Source organism: Chiloscyllium plagiosum, unplaced genomic scaffold (genome assembly GCF_037043375.1).
Source record: "Chiloscyllium plagiosum isolate Xiang-an unplaced genomic scaffold, Cpla_swu_hap1 HiC_scaffold_21, whole genome shotgun sequence".
Lineage (NCBI taxonomy): Eukaryota > Metazoa > Chordata > Chondrichthyes > Orectolobiformes > Hemiscylliidae > Chiloscyllium > Chiloscyllium plagiosum.
The window spans coordinates 53544839-53566348 of NW_028270159.1; the positions used below are offsets into that span (position 1 = coordinate 53544839).

A 21510-nucleotide genomic window follows, 5' to 3' on the forward strand; every position below is an offset into this window, starting at 1 on the left:
CACCCTCCTCCAGCCCCTCTCTCCCATACACCCTCCTCCAGCCCCTCTCTCCCATACACCCTCCTCCAGCCCCTCTCCCCCCCATACAACCCCGTCCAGCCCCTCAATCCTCATACACCCCCCTCCAGCCCCTCTCCCCCCCCATACACCCCCTCCAGCCCTTCTACCCCCCATACACACCCCTCCAGCCCCTCTCCCCCCATACACCTCCCTCCAGCCCCTCTACCCCCATTCTCCCTCGTCCAGCTCCTCTCCCCCCCATACATCCCCCTCCAGCCCCTCTCCCCCCCCATACACCCCCCTCCAGCTCCTCTCACCCCTATACACCCCCCTCCAGCCCCTCTCTCCCATACTCCCCCCTCCAGCCCCTCAATCCCCATACACCCCCCTCCAGCCCCTCTCCCCCCATACACCCCCCTCCAGCCCCTCTTCCCCCCCATTCACCACCCTCCAGCCCCTCAATCCCCATACACCCCCCTCCAGCCCCTCTCCCCCCATACACCCCCCTCCAGCCCCTCTCCTCCCCATAGACTCCCCTCCAGCCACTCTCCCCCCCAATACACCCCCCTCCAGCCCCTCTCCCCCCATACACCCCCCTCCAGCCCCTCTCCCCCCATACATCCCCTCCAGCTCCTCTCCCCCATTCATCTCGCTCCAGGCCCTCTCCCCCCCATACACCCCCCTCCAGAGCCTCAATCCTCATACACCCCATCCAGCCCCTCTCCCCCCCATATTCCCTCCTCCAGCCCCTCTCCCCCCATACACGCCCCTCCAGCACCTCTCTCCCATACACCCTCCTCCAGCCCCTCTCTCCCATACACCCCCCTCCAGCCCCTCTCCCCCCATACACCCCCCTCCAGCCCCTCAATCCTCATACACCCCCCTCCAGCCCCTCTCCCCCCTATACACCTCCCTCCAGCCCCTCTCCTCCCATACACCCCCCTCCAGCCCCTCTCCCCCCGCATACATTCTCCTCCAGCCCCTCCTCCCCCATACACTCCCCTCCAGCCCCTCTCCCCCCCATACACCTCCCTCCAGCCCCCTCCCCCCATACACGCCCCTCCAGCCCCTCAATCCCCATACACCCTCCTTCAGCCCCTCTCCCCCCCATACACACCCCTCCAGCCCCTCTCCCCCCCCATACACCCCCTCCAGCCCCTCTCCCCCCCATACACCCCCTCCAGCCCCTCTCCCCCCCATACACCTTCCTCCAGCCCCTCTCCCCCTCATACACCACCCTCCAGCCCCTCTCCCCCCCATACACCACCCTCCAGCCCTTCCCCCCCATACATCCCCCTCCAGCTCCTCTCCCCCCCATACACCCCCCTCCAGCCCCTCTCCCCCCTATACACCTCCCTCCAGCCCCGCTCCTCCCATACACCCCCCTCCAGCCCCTCTCCCCCCCATACATCCTCCTCCAGCCCCTCTCCTCCCCCATACACCTCCCTCCAGCACCTCTCCCCCCCATACACCTTCCTCCAGCCCCTCTCCCCTTCATACACCACCCTCCAGCCCCTCTCCCCCCCATACACCACCCTCCAGCCCTTCCCCCCCATACATCCCCCTCCAGCCCCTCTCCCCCCCATACACCCCCCTCCAGCACCTCTCCCCCCCATACACCTCCTTCCTTCCCCTCTCCCCCCATACACCTCCCTCCAGCCCCTCTACCCCCATTCTCCCTCGTCCAGCTCCTCTCCCCCCATACATCCCCCTCCAGCCCCTCTCCCCCCCATGCACCCCCCTCCAGCACCTCTCCCCCCCATACACCTCCTTCCAGCCCCTCTCCCCCCATAAATTCCCTCCAGCCCCTCTCCCACCATTCACCTCCCTCCAGCCCCTCTACCCCCATTCTCCCTCGTCCAGCTCCTCTCCCCCCATACATCCCCCTCCAGCCCCTCTCCCCCCCATGCACCCCCCTCCAGCACCTCTCCCCCCCATACACCTCCTTCCAGCCCCTCTCCCCCCATAAATTCCCTCCAGCCCCTCTCCCACCATTCACCTCCCTCCAGCCCCTCTCCCTCCCCCATATTCCCTCCTCCAGCCCCTCTCCCCCTATACACCCTCCTCCAGCCCCTCTCTCCCATACACCCTCCTCCAGCCCCTCTCTCCCATACACCCCCCTCCAGCCCCTCTCCCCCCCGTACAACCCCGTCCAGCCCCTCAATCCTCATACACCCCCCTCCAGCCCCTCTCCCCCCCCATACACCCCCTCCAGCCCTTCTACCCCTCATACACACCCCTCCAGCCCCTCTCCCCTCCCATAAACCCCCCTCCAGCCCCTCTCCCCCCCCCATACACCCCCTCCAGCCCTTCTACCCCCCATACACACCCCTCCAGCCCCTCTCCCCCCCCATACACCCCCTCCAGCCCTTCTACACCCCATACACACCCCTCCAGCCCCTCTCCCCTCCCATAAACCCCCCTCCAGCCCCTCTCCCCCCCATACACCCCCCTCCAGCCCCACTCCCCCCCATACACCCCCCTCCAGCCCCTCTCCCCCCCATACACCCCCCTTCAGCCCCTCTCCCCCCCATACACCCCCCTCCAGCCCCGCTCCCCCCATACACCCCTCTCCAGCCCCTCTCCCCCCCATACACCCCCTCCAGCCCCTCCTCCCCCATACAGCCCCCTCCAGCCCCTCTCCCCCCCACACACCCCCTCCAGCCCCTCCTCCCCCATACACCCCCCTCCAGCCCCTCTCCCCCCCATACACCACCCTCCAGCCGCTCAATCCCCATACACCCGCCTCCAGCCCCTCTCCCCCCATACACCCCCCTCCAGCCCCTCTCCTCCCCATAGACTCCCCTCCAGCCACTCTCCCCCCCAATACACCCCACTCCAGCCCCTTCCGCCCCACATGCACCCCCTCCAGCCCCTCCTCCCCCATACACCCCCCTCCAGCCCCTCTCCCCCCATACACCCCCCTCCAGCCCCTCTCTCCCATACACCCCCCTCCAGCTCCTCTCCCCCCATTCATCTCGCTCCAGGCCCTCTCCCCCCATACACCCCCCTCCAGCCCCTCTCCCCCCCATACACCCCCCTCCAGCCCCTCAATACTCATACACCCCCCTCCAGCCCCTCTCCCCCCTATACACCTCCCTCCAGCCCCTCTCCCCCCTATACACCTCCCTCCAGCCCCTCTCCTCCCATACACCCCCCTCCAGCCCCTCTCCCCCTCCATACATCCTCCTCCAGCCCCTCCTCCCCCATACACCCCCTCCAGCCCCTCTACCCCCATTCTCCCCCCTCCAGCCCCTCTCCCCCCTATACACCCCCCTCCAGCCCCTTTCCCCCTATACACCCTCCTCCAGCCCCTCTCTCCCATACATCCTCCTCCAGCCCCTCTCTCCCATACACCCCCCTCCAGCCCCTCTCCCCCCCATACACCCCCTCCAGCCCCACTCCCCCCATACACCCCCCTCCAGCCCCTCTCCCCCCCATACACCCCCTCCAGCCCCTCCTCCCCCATACACCCCCCTCCAGCCACTCTCCCCCCATACACCCCCTCCAGCCCCTCTCCCCCCCCATACACCACCCTCCAGCCCCTCAATCCCCATACACCCCCCTCCAGCCCCTCTCCCCCCATAGACTCCCCTCCAGCCACTCTCCCCCCAATGCACCCCCTCCAGCCCCTCCTCCCCCATACACCCCCCTCCAGCCCCTCAATCCTCATACACCCCCCTCCAGCCCCTCCCCCCCCATACACCCTCTCCAGCCCCTCTCCCCCCCATACACCCCCTCCAGCCCCTCTCCCCCCCATACACCCCCTCCAGCCCCTCTCCCCCTCATACACCTTCCTCCAGCCCCTCTCCCCCTCATACACCACCCTCCAGCCCCTCTCCCCCCCATACACCACCCTCCAGCCCTTCCCCCCCATACATCCCCCTCCAGCTCCTCTCCCCCCCATACACCCCCCTCCAGCCCCTCTCCCCCCTATACACCTCCCTCCAGCCCCGCTCCTCCCATACACCCCCCTCCAGCCCCTCTCCCCCCCATACATCCTCCTCCAGCCCCTCTCCCCCCCCATACACCTCCTTCCAGCACCTCTCCCCCCCATACACCTTCCTCCAGCCCCTCTCCCCCTCATACACCACCCTCCAGCCCCTCTCCCCCCCATACACCACCCTCCAGCCCTTCCCCCCCATACATCCCCCTCCAGCCCCTCTCCCCCCCATACACCTTCCTCCAGCCCCTCTCCCCCTCATACACCACCCTCCAGCCCCTCTCCCCCCCATACACCACCCTCCAGCCCTTCCCCCCCATACATCCCCCTCCAGCCCCTCTCCCCCCCCATACACCTCCCTCCAGCACCTCTCCCCCCCATACACCTTCCTCCAGCCCCTCTCCCCCTCATACACCACCCTCCAGCCCCTCTCCCCCCCATACACCACCCTCCAGCCCTAACCCCCCATACATCCCCCTCCAGCCCCTCTCCCCCCCATACACCCCCCTCCAGCACCTCTCCCCCCCATACACCTCCTTCCAGCCCCTCTCCCCCCATACACCCCCTCCAGCCCCTCTCCCCCCATTCACCTCCCTCCAGCCCCTCTCCCTCCCCCATATTCCCTCCTCCAGCCCCTCTCCCCCATACACCCTCCTCCAGCCCCTCTCTCCCATACACCCTCCTCCAGCCCCTCTCTCTCATACACCCCCTCCAGCCCCTCTCCCCCCCATACACCCCCGTCCAGCTCCTCAATCCTCATACACCCCCCTCCAGCCCCTCTCCCCCCCCCCATACTCCCCCTCCAGCCCTTCTACCCCCCATACACACCCCTCCAGCCCCTCTCCCCTCCCATAAACCCCCCTCCAGCCCCTCTCCCCCCATACATCCCCTCCAGCCCCTCTCCCCCCCATACACCCCCCTTCAGCCCCTCTCCCCCCCATACACCCCCTCCAGCCCCACTCCCCCCCATAAACCCCCCTCCAGCCACTCTCCCCCCCATACACCCCCTCCAGCCCCTCCTCCCCCATACACCCCCCTCCAGCCCCTCTCCCCCCCATACTCCCCCCTCCAGCCCCTCTCCCCCCATACACCCCCCTCCTGCCCCTCTCCCCACCATACACCCCCCTCCAGCCCCTCAATCCACATACACCCCCCTCCAGCCCCTCTCCCCCCCATATACACCCCTACAGCCCCTCTCTCCCCTATACACCTCCCTCCAGCCCCTCTCCTCCCATACACCCCCCTCCAGCCCTTCCCCCCATACATCCCCCTCCAGCCCCTCTCCCCCCCATACACCCCCCTCCAGCCCCTCTCCCCCCCATACACCCCCCTCCAGCCCCTCTCCCCCCCATATACACCCCTACAGCCCCTCTCTCCCCTATACACCTCCCTCCAGCCCCTCTCCCCCCATTCACCTCCCTCCAGCCCCTCTCCCTCCCCCATATTCCCTCCTCCAGCCCCTCTCCCCCCCATACACCCTCCTCCAGCCCCTCTCTCCCATACACCCTCCTCCAGCCTCTCTCTCCCATACACCCCCCTCCAGCCACTCTCCCCCCCATACACCCCCTCCAGCCCTTCTACCCCCCATACACACCCCTCCAGCCCCTCTCCCCTCCCATACACCCCCCTCCAGCCCCTATCCCCCCCATACACCCCCCTCCAGCCCCTCTCCCCCCCCATACACCCCCCTTCAGCCCCTCTCCCCCCCATACACCCAATCCAGCCCCTTTCCCCCCCGTACAACCCCCTCCAGACCCTCTCGCCCCCCCATACACCCCTCTCTAGACCCTCTCCCCCCCATACACCCCCTTCAGCCCCTCTCCCCCCATACACTTCCCTCCAGCACCTCTCCCTCCCCCATATTCCTTCCTCCAGCCCTTCTACCCCCCATACACCCCCCTCCAGCCCCTCACCCCCCCATACACCCCCTCCAGCCACTCTCGCCCCCATACACCTCCCTCCAGCCCCTCTCCCCCCCATACACCTCCCTCCAGCCCATCTCCCCCATACACCTCCTCCAGCCCCTCTCCCCCCATACACCCCCCTCCAGCCCCCCTCTCCCCATACACCCCCTCCAGCCCCTCTACCCCCATTCTCCCTCTTCCAGCTCCTCTCCCCCCCATACAGCCCCCTCCACCCCTCCCCCCCCATACACCCCCCTCCAGCCCCTCTCCCCCCCCATACTCCCTCCTCTAGCCCCTCCCCCCTATACATCTCCCTCCAGCCCCTCTCCCCCCCATACACCCCCCTCCAGCCCCTCTCCCCCCCATACTCCCTCCTCCAGCCCCTCTCCCCCCCATACATCCCCCTCCAGCCCCTCTCCCCCCCCCATACACCTCCCTCCAGCCCCTCTCCCTCCCTCATATTCCCTCCTCCAGCCCCTCTCCCCCCATACACGCCCCTCCAGCCCCTCTCTCCCATACACCCCCCTCCAGCCCCTCTCCCCCCCATACACCCCCCTCCAGCCCCTCAATCCACATACACCCCCCTCCAGCCCCTCTCCCCCCCATATACACCCCTACAGCCCCTCTCCCCCCTATACACCTCCCTCCAGCCCCTCTCCTCCCATACATCCCCCTCCAGCCCCTCTCCCCCCCATACACCCCCCTCCAGCCCCTCTCCCCCCCATACACCTCCCTCCAGCCCCTCTCCCCCCCATACACCCCCCTCCAGCCCCTCTCACCCCCATACACCTCCTTCCAGCCCCTCTCCCCCCATACACCCCCTCCAGCCCCTCTCCCCCCATTCACCTCCCTCCAGCCCCTCTCCCTCCCCCATATTCCCTCCTCCAGCCCCTCTCCCCCCATACACCCTCCTCCAGACCCTCTCTCCCATACACCCTCCTCCAGCCTCTCTCTCCCATACACCCCCCTCCAGCCACTCTCCCCCCCATACACCCCCCTCCAGCCCCTATCCCCCCCATACACCCCCCTCCAGCCCCTCTCCCCCCATACACCCCCCTTCAGCCCCTCTCCCCCCCATACACCCAATCCAGCCCCTTTCCCCCCCGTACAACCCCCTCCACCCCTCTCCCCCCCATACACCCCCCTCCAGCCCCTCTCCCCCCCCATACTCCCTCCTCTAGCCCCTCTCCCCCCTATACATCTCCCTCCAGCCCCTCTCCCCCCCATACACCTCCCTCCAGCCCCTCTCCCCCCCATACTCCCCCCTCCAGCCCCTCTCCCCCCCATACTCCCTCCTCCAGCCCCTCTCCCCCCCATACATCCCCCTCCAGCCCCTCTCCCCCCCATACACCTCCCTCCAGCCCCTCTCCCCCCCATACACCCCCCTCCACCCCCTGTCCCCCCCATACACCATCCTCCAGGCTCTCTCCCCCTATTCCCCCTCCTCCAACCCGTCTCCTCCCTCCCAGCCCCCTCACCCCCCCCCACTCCAATTCCCCAGCCAGTACATGTGGAATCGGGGATTGTCAGCCCTGTCTCGGTGACACTGGGTCACCAGGCACACTCTCAGACTAGAGGTCAGTTTCAAGGTCCTTAATTCAGAGCGATCCCCCAGATGCCTTTGAGATATAGAAACATGGAAAATAGGTGCAGGAGTAGGCCATTCAGCCCTTCAAACCTGCACTACCATTCAATACGATCATGGCTGATCTCAGTGTCCCATTCCCACCCTCTCTCCATACCTCTTGATCACTTTAGCCACAAGGCCCAAGCCCGGCTCCATCTTGAATCTATCTAATGAACTGGCCCCAAGAGCTTCCTGTAGGAGAGTATCCCAGAGGTTCCCAACCCTCTGAGTGAAGAAATTCTTCCTCATCTCAGTCCTGAAAAGGCTTCGCCCTTAGCCTTAGACTGTGACCCCTAGTTCTGGACTTCCCCAGCATCAGGAACATTCTTCCCACATCCAGCCTGTCCAGCCCCATTAGGATTTTATATGTTCCTATGAGATTCCCCCTTATTCTTCTAAATCCCAGTAACTACACGCAGTCAATCCAGTCTTTCCTCACATCTCAGTCCTGCCATCCCAGGGAGCAGTCTGGTGAACCTCCGCTGGACTCCACCTTCCTCAGACTAGGAGACCAAAACTATCCATAATACTCACGGTGTGGCCTCACCAAGACCCTGAATAACTGTAGCAAGACATCCCTATTCCTCTACCCCAATCCTCTCGCTATGAAGGCCATCAGCTTCCCTCACTGTCAATCTTCAGCGACTGTTCCACCATGACACCCAGGTCTCGTTACACCTCACCTTTTCCTGAACTGCCACCAGTCAGATAATAACCTGCCTTCCTGGTTTTGTGACCAACGTGGATAACCTCATGTTTATCCACACTATATTGCATCTGCCCACCCAGCCAGCCTGCCCAAGTCACCCTGCAGTCTATTAGCATCCCCCTCACAGCACACACTGCCACCCAGCTTCAAGTCGTCTGCAAATTTGGAGATATACCATTCAATCCCTTCATCCAAATCATTCATGTATATTGTGAACAGCCTGTGAACCTTGTGGTATCCCACTCGTCACTGCCTTCCACTCCAAATAGGACATGTTTATTGCGACTCTCTGCTTTCTATCACCCAACCAGTTCTCTATCCATGTCAATTCATTACCTCCAATAGCATGAACTTTTATTTTCCTTAATAATCCTTGTCAAAAGCCTTTTGAAAGTCTAGATATATGACATCACTGTTTCACCATTGTCTAGTCTACTGGTCACGTGCTCAAAGTATTCTCAAAGAGATGTCAGATGATTTCCCTTTGGTGAATCCATGCTGACTGATGGATGTAGGGAAGGTGTTGCCACTAGTTGGAGAGACTAGAACCCAAAGCACAGCCTCAGAGTAAAGGGATGACCCTTTAGAACTGGGATGAGGAGGTATTTCTTCAGCCTGAGGGTGGTTAATCTATGGAACTCATTTCCATAGAGGGCTGGGAGTCCAATTCATTGAGTGCATTTAATGACAGAGATAGATAGATTCTTGATTGGTACAAGGACCAATAGACACGGGGAGAAGGTAGCAGAAAGGGGTTGAGAAACACACGATTGAGTGAAGAGCAGATTCCGTGGGTCAAGTGACCTAATTCTGTTCCTACAACTTATGGTCTTCTGGTCTTGTACCCAGCCCACTCTCACTCCAATGGGGGCTCAGGCAAGTGGTCATTGAGGCGAGAAAAAACAAGTAAAACCTGGAAATGACTGAACTGGCCTGAACTCACCAGACATGGGAACTCCAGTTCCACCCAGTGCCGTGATTTCCAAGTCTTTGTTTCACTCTATTGAACGTGAGGAGCAAGTGGAACATGGAGATTTCTATTTATAGCACAGGGCTTTGCAAGCTCTGAGGAAATTTGAACGGTTGTAAACAACGATGAGATAAAAGAACAGACTTGCCTTCATTATTAAGAGATAAACTTGGCGAGAATACCAGAATAATTCTCAAACAGCTCCTCCCAGTAAAACACAAAGGGTGTTTTTTCCTGTTAGAGTAGGTCGCATCTAAATCACTGGCTTTCACAGTGTGCATTTTCAACACTTCAGTAATTAATACGGAGAGTTTGTTTAACCACCTTGTTAGTTTAATCAAACATTCGAAAAAGACTGGCAGTGGGAGCTATCATGGTGTTAGCTCAAAAGTCAAACTTTACTCTGACAATACCACCTGAGGACATCTCAAGGTGCTTTAGAGCAATGTAACAGGTTTCAGACCTGTTATCACTGGAGATATTCATCCTGGAGTTCAGTTACTAGTGGGGGGTACCACAAGGATCTGTTTTGGGGCCACTGCTGTTTGTCATTTTTATAAACAACCTGGATGAGGGCGTAGAAGGATGGGTTAGTAAATTTGCAGATGACACTAAAGTCAGTGGAGTTGTGCACAGTGCGGAAGGATGTTACAGGTTACGGAGGGACATAGATAAGCTGCAGAGCTGGGCTGAGAGGTGGCAAATGGAGTTTAATGTGGAAAAGTGTGAGGTGATTCACTTTGGAAGGAGTAACTGGAATACAGAGTACTGGGCTAATGGTAATATTCTTGGCAGTGTAGATGAGCAGAGAGATCTCAGTGTCCAGGTACATAGATCCCTGAAAGTTGCCACCCAGGTTGATAGGGTTGTTAAGAAGGCATACAGTGTTTTAGTTTCATTGGTAGAGAGATTGAGTTTCGGAACCATGAGGTCATGCTGCAGCTGTACAAGACTCTGGTGCACCGCACTTGGAGTACAGTTCTGGTCGCCGCATTATAGGAAGGATGTGGAAACTTTGGAAAGGGTGCAGACGAGATTTACCAGGATGTTGCCTGGTGTGGAGGAAGGTCTGATGAGGACTTGAGGCAGTTTTCGTAAGAGAGAAGAAGGTTAAGAGATGACTTAATGGAGCCAAACAAAATGATCAGAGGATTAGATATGGCGGATAGTGAGATCCTTTTTCCCCAGATAGTAATGGTTAGCCCGATGGGACATAGCTTTGAATTGAGGGGTGATAGGTCTAGGACAGATGTCAGAGGTAGTTTCTTTACACATCCCTGCCTGCAACAGTAGTAGACTCGCCTACATTAAGGGCATTTAATGATCATTGGATAGACATATGGGTGATATTGGAATAGTGTGGGTTATATGGTTTCCCCTGAATGGCCTGTACTGTGCTATAATGTTCTATGTTCTATGATTTGTCGGTGAGCCGTTCCCTGCAGCTCTCTGCCGACTGCATATGTTCTCAGCCACCTTGGAAGAGTAGGTTTCAGTCTAGTGATTGTAATGTGCGCTCTCCATCTCCATTGAGTGTTGAGGGTACCTTGGAATCTGAGATGGACACAGCGGATGTCACCATCTTGACACCTCTGCTGCCTGAAGAGGAGAATGAATTGCTTACGAGATGCTCCGAGCACCAGTCGTGAGCGACTGTGTGTTACATACTATCCATATCAGAGGCAGAGGTAGAAGAACCTGACCCGATGCTAGAATTCCTCAGGAGTAGCTACAAAAATAAGAATCTGCCTATGTCTCCAGATCAGAGGAGGAGGGATGCAGTGATTGTAACGCAGTCAGCCAGGTAGGCCTCATAGAATCTGAGTTCCCTGATTGAGGCTGTTAATCTGGTCCAATCAGGGAGCCCTGGCTGACAGATAAGAACAGGAGTGTTAGGGATTTGAGGTTTGTCCTCATTTCCCTGTAAACTGGTTGAACAGTAGGGTATGGAGCCTGGCTTTGCTCTTCCTTTCCCTTGTAAAATTGCTGTTTCTTTGTATACAGCTGTAAATGTTAACTGTGTTTTCTGTAAACTGTTTTGAAAACTGTTTTGCAACTGTTTAATAAAATAATAAAGAAAGAATAGGAGTGTTCACTGTTTGATCACACAGCACTGCCCTTTGATGTGAAGGGCAGTGCTTGTCACTGGCCACCCGGGTATTTTCCTATCTTCCTGGTGGTGGAATTTGAATAAAGATTCGTGCACTTTGTGTCTTTCACTGTGTCTCACACCTGCGCACACACACACCATGGGTGCTGGGGAAAAAATAAGCATTACCGCACTTAGGTGGGAGTGTGGGGAAAGGAATAAGAAAGAAAAAGAGAAAAAAAAGCAAAAAATAATAAACAGGAGTATCAGAATTCTGTTCACTCTGAGAGCTGGCTCTGAGGGAGCTGGATTGGTGTCAAGGACTCGCAACGTGTAACTAAAAGGTGACTTGGTGACAGGATATCGGCCTCTGTGGAGTTATTTCAGTGGACGTTTTCAGAGTCTGACATTTGCCAAACCCTGGGTGAGTGAGTAGGAAGCACACTGCCTGGGAAGGTATTGACATGGAGGAGGTGGCTGTCCATCCTTCAGTTCACGAGATCTGAGTGGTGCTTGAGGACTACAGGGAATTTTACCAAGTGGCATATCTGTGCAGTGGCACAGTTCAGACAGATGCCCCTCTGAGTCTGAGGGAAGGTGGAGGTGAGGCACGGTGGCTCAGTGGTTAGCACTGCTGCCTCACAGCACCAGGGTCCCAGGTTCAATTCCAGCCTCGGGCAACTGTCTGTGTGGAATTTGCATGTGTCTGTGTGGGTTTCCTCCGGGTGCTCCGGTTTCCCCCCACAGTCCAAAGCTGTGCAGGTTAGGGCGAATCGGCCATGGGAAATTGCCCACAGTGTTAGGTACATTAGTCAGAGGGAAATGGGTCTGGGTGGGTTACTCTTCGGAGGGTCGGTGTGGACTGGTTGGGCCGAAGGGCCTGTTTCCACACTGTAGGGAATCTAATCTAATCAATGGTTCTCCTCCTGCTCTGGCTGGGTTGAGCGCTGATCTGCATGAGGACCTCAGCTCAGGCCCAAGGGTCTCAAAGGTGAGCTTCCTGCTGCTGTCCCTGGGGAAGAGAGGTTCCCCTCTTTCATGGGCCTGGATTTGAACCTCCCACAAGGTGGGTTATTGACTCAGGGGGCTGGTTTCTGGCAGGGCTGAGACATCTCTAGGGCCGGCTCAGTGTCCAATGATACTGCAGGCTTGTAAAGATGGCATCCAAACCTTCTGAGACAAGGATTGAGAATACCCTGGTCAACCCGCTCTGTAAGATTTACCAATCACTCAACACTCAGATGCAGCAGTGATACAGACAAGACAAAGATATGAATTGAATTTATTTTTCCCCAGCTCTGTCCGTAAGCAAGGGTTTTGTTGTGTAACATTTCTTCTTTATTTTCCTTTTGAAATAAGCCGTGGTGGTTGTCTGTTTCTGAAGTCCAGCTTTTACTTTAAGACCTGCAATTAGGGTTAAAACAAAGGAGGAGAAAGTGAGGTCTGCAGATGCTGGAGATCAAAGTTGAAACTTTATTGCTGGAACAGCACAGCAGGTCAGGCAGCATCCAGGGAACAGGAGATTCCTGAAGAAGGGCCTGTGCCCGAAACGTCGAATCTCCTGTTCCCTGGATGCTGCCTGACCTGCTGTGCTGTTCCAGCAATAAAGTTTCAACTTAAAACAAAGGAGGTCTATTCAAACCCTGGGGGATAAGTGCAGCAACATAGTCACACATTCAAACATCCAAAGAAGAAAATCAAATAAAGGAAAGAGGTTACAATGAAAACAAAAATCAGAGATACTGACATAATGAACGTGATTCTTTACTGAGTTCAGAAAAGTGACAGTTCTTTCTTGCAGAAGCTCAGATTCAGGTGGGGTACAGCTGTTGCTGAACATGTAGAATTCCTTGTGAAGTTCAGGAAGTCAGAGCAAAATGACAATGCTGTACAGATCCTGGTCCACTCTTCCAGTTAGTATAAGATTTCTTCTGGAGTTCAGTTTTGAAGGAGATTTAAACTCGAAGCAGGCTGAACTAAGTTTTAAATCCAGCCGTGGTGTCAGCTTGGCAGATTGATTCACTGTTAACAATAAACTACTTCTGCCCAGACTGAAGTGACGATTCAGAAACTGTGCAACAAAACCCTTTATTCTCAAAGACTGGGAGGTTTGGTTCTGTGATGGGGGTACTTAGATAAATCAGTTTCAACTTAACAACATGGGATCTATGTAAGAATTGTTTTGCGTCTCTCTATTCAGATCATTGTCAATTTGCATGAGATTAAGAATGAGCTATTAACGCCACTTTAGGCATATTGAGTTTTAATAGCACCCCTTTGTTCAGAACTAGCTGGAGAGACATCTCATTTACTTGGTCTTTGGTATTTTTAGATTGGAAATAATGCAAGATAGTAACATTCCAAAGAAGGTGATGCAAGTTCTCTCCTGGTTTCTGCTGAATAGAACATTCCAATAATGTAATCCACTTGGATCATGTAATTAGCAGTGACCATGTTTTAGTCCAACAATATTGATTCAAACAAGAGATTATAGCTTCTAAAACAACTTATGATCTCTCTTTCATGTTTTGTGGAGATGACAGGATGTAAGGAGCTGAAAGCTGCCTGAACATGAGAGGAAACCTGTTCTAGGCCTGAACAGGAATAAGAATCTCGAACATTCCTTCCACAACACCACAGAGGTTCAATGAAAGGTTCTGCCCTCTAGTGTTTGTGGCAGGTACTGTACAAATATCAACAGCATGGTTTGGCAACTGCTCTCCCTCGGACTGCAAGAAACTACTACTGTAGGACTACTACTACTGCTTGGTTCTTAGTTCCTTGCCTAGTCTGTTAGTCAGAGTTAGTCCTTCCTCTGTGCTTGCCCAGAGATGTCTGCACCATCTGCCATTGCCATTGGCCCACCTGAAGCCTTGTGCCCCCTTGTGGGTGCTGTGCGTACAGTAGGAGAGTTGTGAACACAGCCCAGTCCATCACACAAACCAGCCTCCCATCCATTGACTTGTCTATACTGCCCACTGCCTCGGGAAAATAACCAACACAATCAAAGATCCCTCACACCTCTGTTATACTCCCTTCGACCCTGTTCTGTTGGCAGAAAATTGAGAAGTTTGAATACACGAACAAATAGATTCAAGAACAGCGTCTTCCCCGCTAGTATCAGACTTTTGAACAAACCTCTCAATTGTTATTGCTAATCTCTCTCCCTGCACCTTCTCTGCAGCTGTAACACTGTATGCTGCACTATACGCTGTATGGTACGATCTGCCTGTATAGCACGCAAAACAACACTTTTCACTGTATCTCAGTACATGTGACAACAATCAATCGATAAACCTGGGCCCATTTGCCCTGATGGAGCCACGAGGGTAACTCCAGGAATCCTGAGAGGCCTCAGTATAAATGAGGACCTTGTGAGGGGGACCCTGGTTAATGGTGCTGTCTCATTGCCTGCAGGTCACTTTCATTGAGATGCAATGACAGGAAGAACCCAGGCTGGATGCTGGAGCTGCCTTACATTGGTCTTCTTTATTCAAGTGTATGCAGAGGAGCCAAAGGACAGAGTGACCCTCAGAACAACAATTTAACAGTATCATGATCTGATAGATTGCAGTGTGGTCAGAGTGCGCCCGCTGCTTGGTTCTTAGTTCCTTGTCTAGTCTGTTAGTCAGAGTTAGTCCTTCCTCTGTGCTTGCTCAGAGATGTCTGCCATTGCCATTGGCCCACCTGAAGCCTTTGGTTTCCATATGCCCCCTTGTGGGTGCTGTGTGTACAGTAGGTTGGCCATCAGCGTGGCTCCTTCTCATTGCTCCTGCTACTGAGTGACCTCTGGGTAGCACTGACCTCCTGAACTCGAAGTGAAAAGATCCACCCACCAATCCATCTCCTATCCCGAGCAGAGGGAGCAGTTCATTTGATGATACGTATGCTGCCCTAATCTCCCTCTACCAATTGGTGGCTTCCCTTCTCCAACAAGGGACTCTTACTCACAATATCACGGGAATTAATCTCTGGAAGATGCTGGGATGTCAGATGCTGGTCCTCTCCATGGTTGAGGATCTAAACTCCTCCCCTACTCGATCCTTCTCCATTTCTTCGACCTTCTTAAAATCATGGTGATACCGGCCTGTCCCTACTCCCACACCTCTGACCGATGCTCACTTACGGTGGTCATGGGCATATCTTTCTTGTTTGTGTGTTTCTCCACATCTGAGTGTTCTGCTGCAGTTTGCAAACCCTCTTCCCTCTGCTCTGTAACAGGCCTGTAGGGTGACGTGATTGCTTTGATTGGGTTCTGAGTTGAGGCTGGACTGCGTACTGCCACTGGGTGGTCCCCTGCAGCCTCCTGTTGGATGTATTCTGTGTGTCTGCTGCCCCCTCTGATTGTAGCCAGTGGTATTGACTTGCTGTACCCACCCCTCGATTGTACGATCCCAAACCTGGCATAATAGTCAGGCCTGGAGGCCATTCTGCTGTGGATCTGCTATACTACCCTCATCACAAAGGACCTTTCACTTGATCGTACACTGGTGACCTCCCAGATTCGATACACTGTGCTGAGTGTATTTCAAGCTGGAGCCAATCTCACATAGTTTAGTGATGATCCAGTTCCTGAAAGGGTATCTACTCCACTTTATGGCACTATTAGAATCCCTACAGTGTAGAAGCAGACCATTCGGCCCATTGAGTCCACACCGACCCTCCAAAGAGCATCCCACCTTGTAACCCTGCAATTTCCAATGGTTAATCCATCTAAATGCACTTATCACCCAGTAACCAAGCTCACCTTCTAGCTCAGTGGCTCTTTACGGGCAATGTTGGTGTCCAGGACAATTTTGGTATTTGATACTAGACCCTTCATTAGCTTGGGACAGTCCAGCTCTGGGTTTGGTTGTGGGGATGAGGTCCAGGTCTCTGATTTGTCCAGTCTCCCCTGTGAGGCTCTCCCAACTCCAAGAACCCTGACTGGTCCCTTCAATGTGTGTAGCCATTACTCCTGGCCTATCTCCTGACTGTCCAACGTTGGTATTTAGGATAGTTTGGGAGGGTGTGTTGGTTTAAACCTCAGTCTCGGGAGGGGTGACAAGTGAGACCTACACATTGCGGAGCTGCGAGATGTCTACACACTCACCTCAGGCCATCAATGAATTTGTTTTCAGCGTGCTGATGGGAGGGATTTGTTTTTCTTGCAGTATGGGTCAAGTCGAGCACAATGTCAGACCCTCAGCGTGAAGGGGGAAGGGACATAGCAGTGACACAGAGCTGTACAAAAAGACAGCATTAAGGAGAGGACACAAGGAGATTGTTAATAACAGCAGAGAAACATTATTCAGCACGAGTTAAAACCCAAACCCCTGGTAACATGCCAGCAAATGTTGGGGAAGTGCGAGCATTATATTTAAAGTGCACATACCTTTAACTGGCTAGCCTTCCCGAGCACTCATCTTTTGGTTAAATCAGGCTCATTTCTGGCTTGGTCTCTCCTCTTCCCCACATGGCCCATTGTATGGTCAACCGTATCCCTGAGTGCACACTGTGTGCCAAGAATTGATGAGGAGGTAGTGATTGGAAAGAGTTCAGCCAGGTGGCCCTCATAGAATATGAGTTTCCTGATTGCGGCTGTTAACCTGGTCCAATCAGGGAGCTGACAGATATAAACAGGAAGGTGTTGGGGCAGTATGTTGGCCCACTGCTGCCGCATAACTGCCAGGGACCCAGGTTTGATTCCGGTCTTTGGGTGAATCTGTGTGTGTGTGGAGTTTGTGCTGGGTGCTCCAGGGTCCTCTCGCAGTGCAAAGATGGGCACATTCGGCGCATCAGCCATGATAAATGTGGAGTTTCAGGGATAGGCTGCTCTGAAGGACGATACAGGCTCATAGTATACGTAATGGGCCGAATGGCCTCTTTCTGCACTGTTGGGAATAAAATTAAGGACTGGTGTATCAGACATCCTGCTCTCTCTGAGAGCTGGCTCTGAGGGAGCTGGATCAGTGTCAAGGACTGTCCACGTGTAAATAAAGGGGGACTTGGGGACAGGCTACCAGCCTCGGTGCAGTTACTTCAGAGGGACAGCACCACCGTTACATTTTCTAGAAGCTTGTCTGCCTCTTTTTGAAACCGTCACTTCAGAAGGCTGACACAGGACTTTTGGAACAAATTGTCAAAACATCTGGAAGCTTCTAAAGGTGGATTACCACGGACTTGTCTGGACAACATCCTTATGAAATGCTGCATTTGCCATTATCGGGACATATCTCCAAGACAACCAGGGCAACTAATCCCTCAGACAGTCTGACTTCCTGCCAGGTAAGCATGGAGAGCAAACTAATCCCAGCACATAGAAGGACAACAGCCTGTGCTGTGTGTGTGGAGAAACCTTTACACTAGGAATAGGCACTGAGCAAGTGCATAAAAAGCTAAGTCAGATCCCATGGAACTCAAAATTCGTCTCTCTTACCATCCATTGTATCTTATTAATATTCAATAAAGCTGAAAATGTGTTGATGGAAAAGCGCAGCAGGTCAGGCAGCATCCAGGGAACAGGAGAATCGACGTTTCGGGCATGAGCCCTTCTTCAGGAATATTCAATAAAGCCTCTTAATGTCCTGAATGTAGACCTCATTTTGCTATGGTGGGAGCAATATCCTGATCCATGGAGGCTGGATGAAAGATGAAGCTCAGTGGAAACACAGTGCAGCCAGACAGGGATCTCCAGACCAGTGCAGTCAGCCACTCAGTGTGCCAGTAAGCCAGGGAGCTCAGCTTGGGTGAGCAGTACACTGTCTGAGCCCAGACAGGAACCTTTCACACAGCACAGGGTCCCAGAGAGCACGTGTGGGGGTACCATGGCACGGAATCACATGGCAATACAGAGGGCACACAGCGAAGGCACCATTTTGGAGCTTTGCCTCATTGGCTCAAGACGGGTCAGCAGGTGGGAAGAAGGCCCCGCCCACCCTGCCATAAAGCCCCAGTTGTGATAACAATGGTTCCTTTCTATCACAGCAGCCCGGAGACAAATAAAAGCACAATGCAGCTGCTTCAAAAGGCAAACCGCACCACACAGCCAGTCATTGAGTGTTACTGTCACAGTCAATAATCACACAAACACTTTCACCTGGACACAGGGAGGGGAGTCACTGTTCTATTAGATGGCTTTAACCGGCTGCGGCCTTTTGTCTGTCCAACTTCAAGGTGGAAACCACCTCAAAGTTAAACATCAGCTTCACACCTTTTCAGCATATCCTGGCTGGTTGTTGCAATCACTATCCTCTGTCTCCACTTCCCTCCCTCTGTCCAGTCCCTCCCTGTCCCTCTCACTCCCTCCTATCTCCTGCCTCTCACACTTCCCCAGGGCAATTAGAGTTGGGAAGTAAATGCTGGCCCAGTCAGTGCCACCCAGAGAAGGCAGTAAAACATCAGGCTGTTTGGTCCATTTAGTCTGCCCCCCTATTCGAAAATGGTTGTTATATTTCCCAAACCCACTCTCCTGCCTTCTCCCAGTAACCCTTGATCCCCTTACTAGTCAAAAACCTATCTGTCTATCACTGTCTTGAAGTCAGTCAATGACTTGACCTCCACAGCCTTCTGCAGCAAGAGGTTCCAAAGATTCATAATCCCCCCCACCTCCTCCTCTCATCCCTTCATTCGGAGGCTGTGCCCTTGGGACCTAATCTCTCCTTCTAGTAGAAACATCTTCTCTACATCCAGGCATCTCAGTATTCTGCAAGTTTTAGTCAGATTTCTCCCTCATCCTTCTAATCTCCATGGAGTACAGACCCACAGTCCTCAGCTGCTCCCCATATCCCTGGGATCATTGTTGCAAATTTTCTCTGGAACACCCTCTAATGCCAGCACACCCTACTTTCAATACTCAGACCAAAACAGCTCACAAGATTCCAAACGGGGTCTGACTAGAGTCTTATACAACCGCAGCAGTGCATAGCTTTTGTATCCTAGTCCTCTTGGAATGAACGCGAACATTGCTTTTGCCTTCCTAACTGCCAACTGAACCTGCGTTTTAAACTTAAAGAATGCTGAACTACAACTCCCAAGTCCCTTTGCACTTGGATTTCCAAAGCCTTTTCTGTTTGGAAAATAGCCTGCACCTCATCTCTTCTGACCAAAACGCATAACCTCACACTTTCCCACATTGTACTCCATCTTTGTCAACTCTCCCGCCTCTCAGGTCCTTCTGCAGCATCCCTGCTTCCTCAACACTACCTGTCCCATCACCTAGCTTTGTGTCGCCTGTAAACTTAGCAACAGTGCTCTCAGTTTCTTTGTCCAGATCGGTAATGTATTATAAATAGTTGTGGTCCCAACACTGACCCCTGTGGATCTTCACAAGTCACTGGCTGCCATTCTTAAAAATACCCCTTTATCCCTAATCCTTGCCTTCTGCCAGTCAGCCAATCCTCTAACCATCCCACTGCCTTGCCCTGACACCATGAGCTTTAATCTTATTCAGTGGCCTACTGTGGCCACCTTGTCAAAGGTGTTTTGGAAATCCAAATAGATCATGTCCGATGGCTCTCCATTGTCTAACTTGCTCATTACCTCCTCAAACATTGCTAACAGAGTTGTCAGGCATGACCTTCCCTTGGCAAAGCCGTGCTGACTCAGCCCTATTTTACCACGCACTTCCAAGTGCTCCACTATCTCATCCCTAATAATCTATCAACAGACCGAGGTCAGGCTAACTGGGAATAATTTCCTGTCCTCTGCCTCCCTCTGTTCTTAAACAGGGGTGTGACATTGGCCATTCTCTGGCACCCTTCCTGACTTCAGTGATTTCTGAAAGATCAGCACCAACGTCTCCACAATCTCCTCAGCTCTCTCATTCAGAACCCTGGGTTGTAGCCCACCTGATCTGCATGATCCGTCACCCTCAGACCATTCAGCTTGTGCAGTACATTCTCCTTAGTGATGGCCCCTACTCTCATTACTGCTCCCGGACTCTCTTCAAGTTCTGGTCTGCTACTGGTGTCTCCCACTGTGAAGACTGATGCAAAGTAACCATTCAGATCCTCTGCCATTTCTTTGTTCCTATTTACTACTTCTCCAGCCTCATTTTTAAGCGACCCAATGTCCACTATTGTCTCTCGCTTACCTTTTAAATATTTAAAAAAACTTTTGCAATTCTGTTTTATGTTAGCTAGCTTACTCTCGCATTTCATCTTCTGTCACTTATTATTCTTTGAGTTATCTTCTGCTGGCTTTTAAAAAGCCCTCCCAAACCACCAGCATCCGACTAATCCTGACGACGTTGTATGTGTTTTGTTGTTCTTATGCTGTTCCTGACGTCCCCTGTCAGCCATGGTTGTCTCAGCCTCTCGGAAGTATCTTTCTTCTTCCTTGGGATGAATTTCTGCTCTGTCTCCCAAATTACCCCCAGAAACCCCTGCCACTGCCTCTCCATTGTCTCCCCTGCTGTTTCCCCTTCCAATCAACTCTGGTCAGCTCCTCCCTCATATCTTTGTAGTTACCTTTGACTCAGTTGTGATACCCTTCCATCTGACTCCATTTCTCTCTCTCAAATGGCAGGGTGAACTCTATCGTGTGACGGTCACTGCCCCCGAGAGGTTCCTTCACCCTCGAGAGCAGAGCTGGGCATTTTACAGCCCGCGGGCCATATCCGGCCCTCTGGCCGCTCCTGTCCGACCCGCATGAGGTCAATCTGAAATTAGAACATAAATGAAAAAGTATTTGCGCCATGCATGCAATACAATTGTGTTGGTTTTGTTTTGAAAAGGATGCTTTTTTTATTTACGTATGGACACACATGCGCGTGTATGTGCGTGTACGTGTGTGCGTGAGCAGCTAAAAGTGATGCTTGCTGGCTAGCCCTCAAAATGTCAGCTCACGCCAAGACAAGTTGTGTCATATCCCACAAAATCGCCAGAAACAGTAAACCGTTTTCTGATGGAGGGTTTATTAAGGAGTGCTTGTTGGACTCTGCAGAACTAATATGCCCGGAGAAAAAGGAGGCATTTGAGAATGTGCCCCTCTCCCGACGCACTGTAACGAGAAGGATTGGGGACATTGCGAGAAATCTGGAGCTTCAGCTGCAGCACAGAGCGGGCAACTTTGACTTTTTTTCCTTGGCTTTGGGTGAGAGCTGCGACGTGCGTGACACAGCCCAGCTACCCATCTTCGTACATGGGATAACTACGGACTTTAAAATCACGGAGGAGCTGGCAGCCATGCAGTCAGTGAAAGGAACAACAACTGGTAATGATTTGTTCCCGGAGGTAAATGCATGTTTGGACACGTTGGGACTAAAATGGGACAAGCTGGCGGGTGTG

General features: G+C 54.2%; 1 long non-coding RNA gene across 1 annotated transcript in view; it reads right to left on the reverse strand.

The window, feature by feature from the left end:
* Positions 1 to 12566: 12566 nt before the first annotated feature.
* The window catches only part of LOC148146155 (uncharacterized), a 16533-nt gene continuing 7589 nt past the window's right edge, over positions 12567 to 21510 (reverse strand). The window contains exon 3 of the long non-coding RNA XR_015760796.1: positions 12567 to 12646. This is a non-coding gene — a long non-coding RNA (uncharacterized LOC148146155). The remainder of the gene's footprint in view (positions 12647 to 21510) is intronic.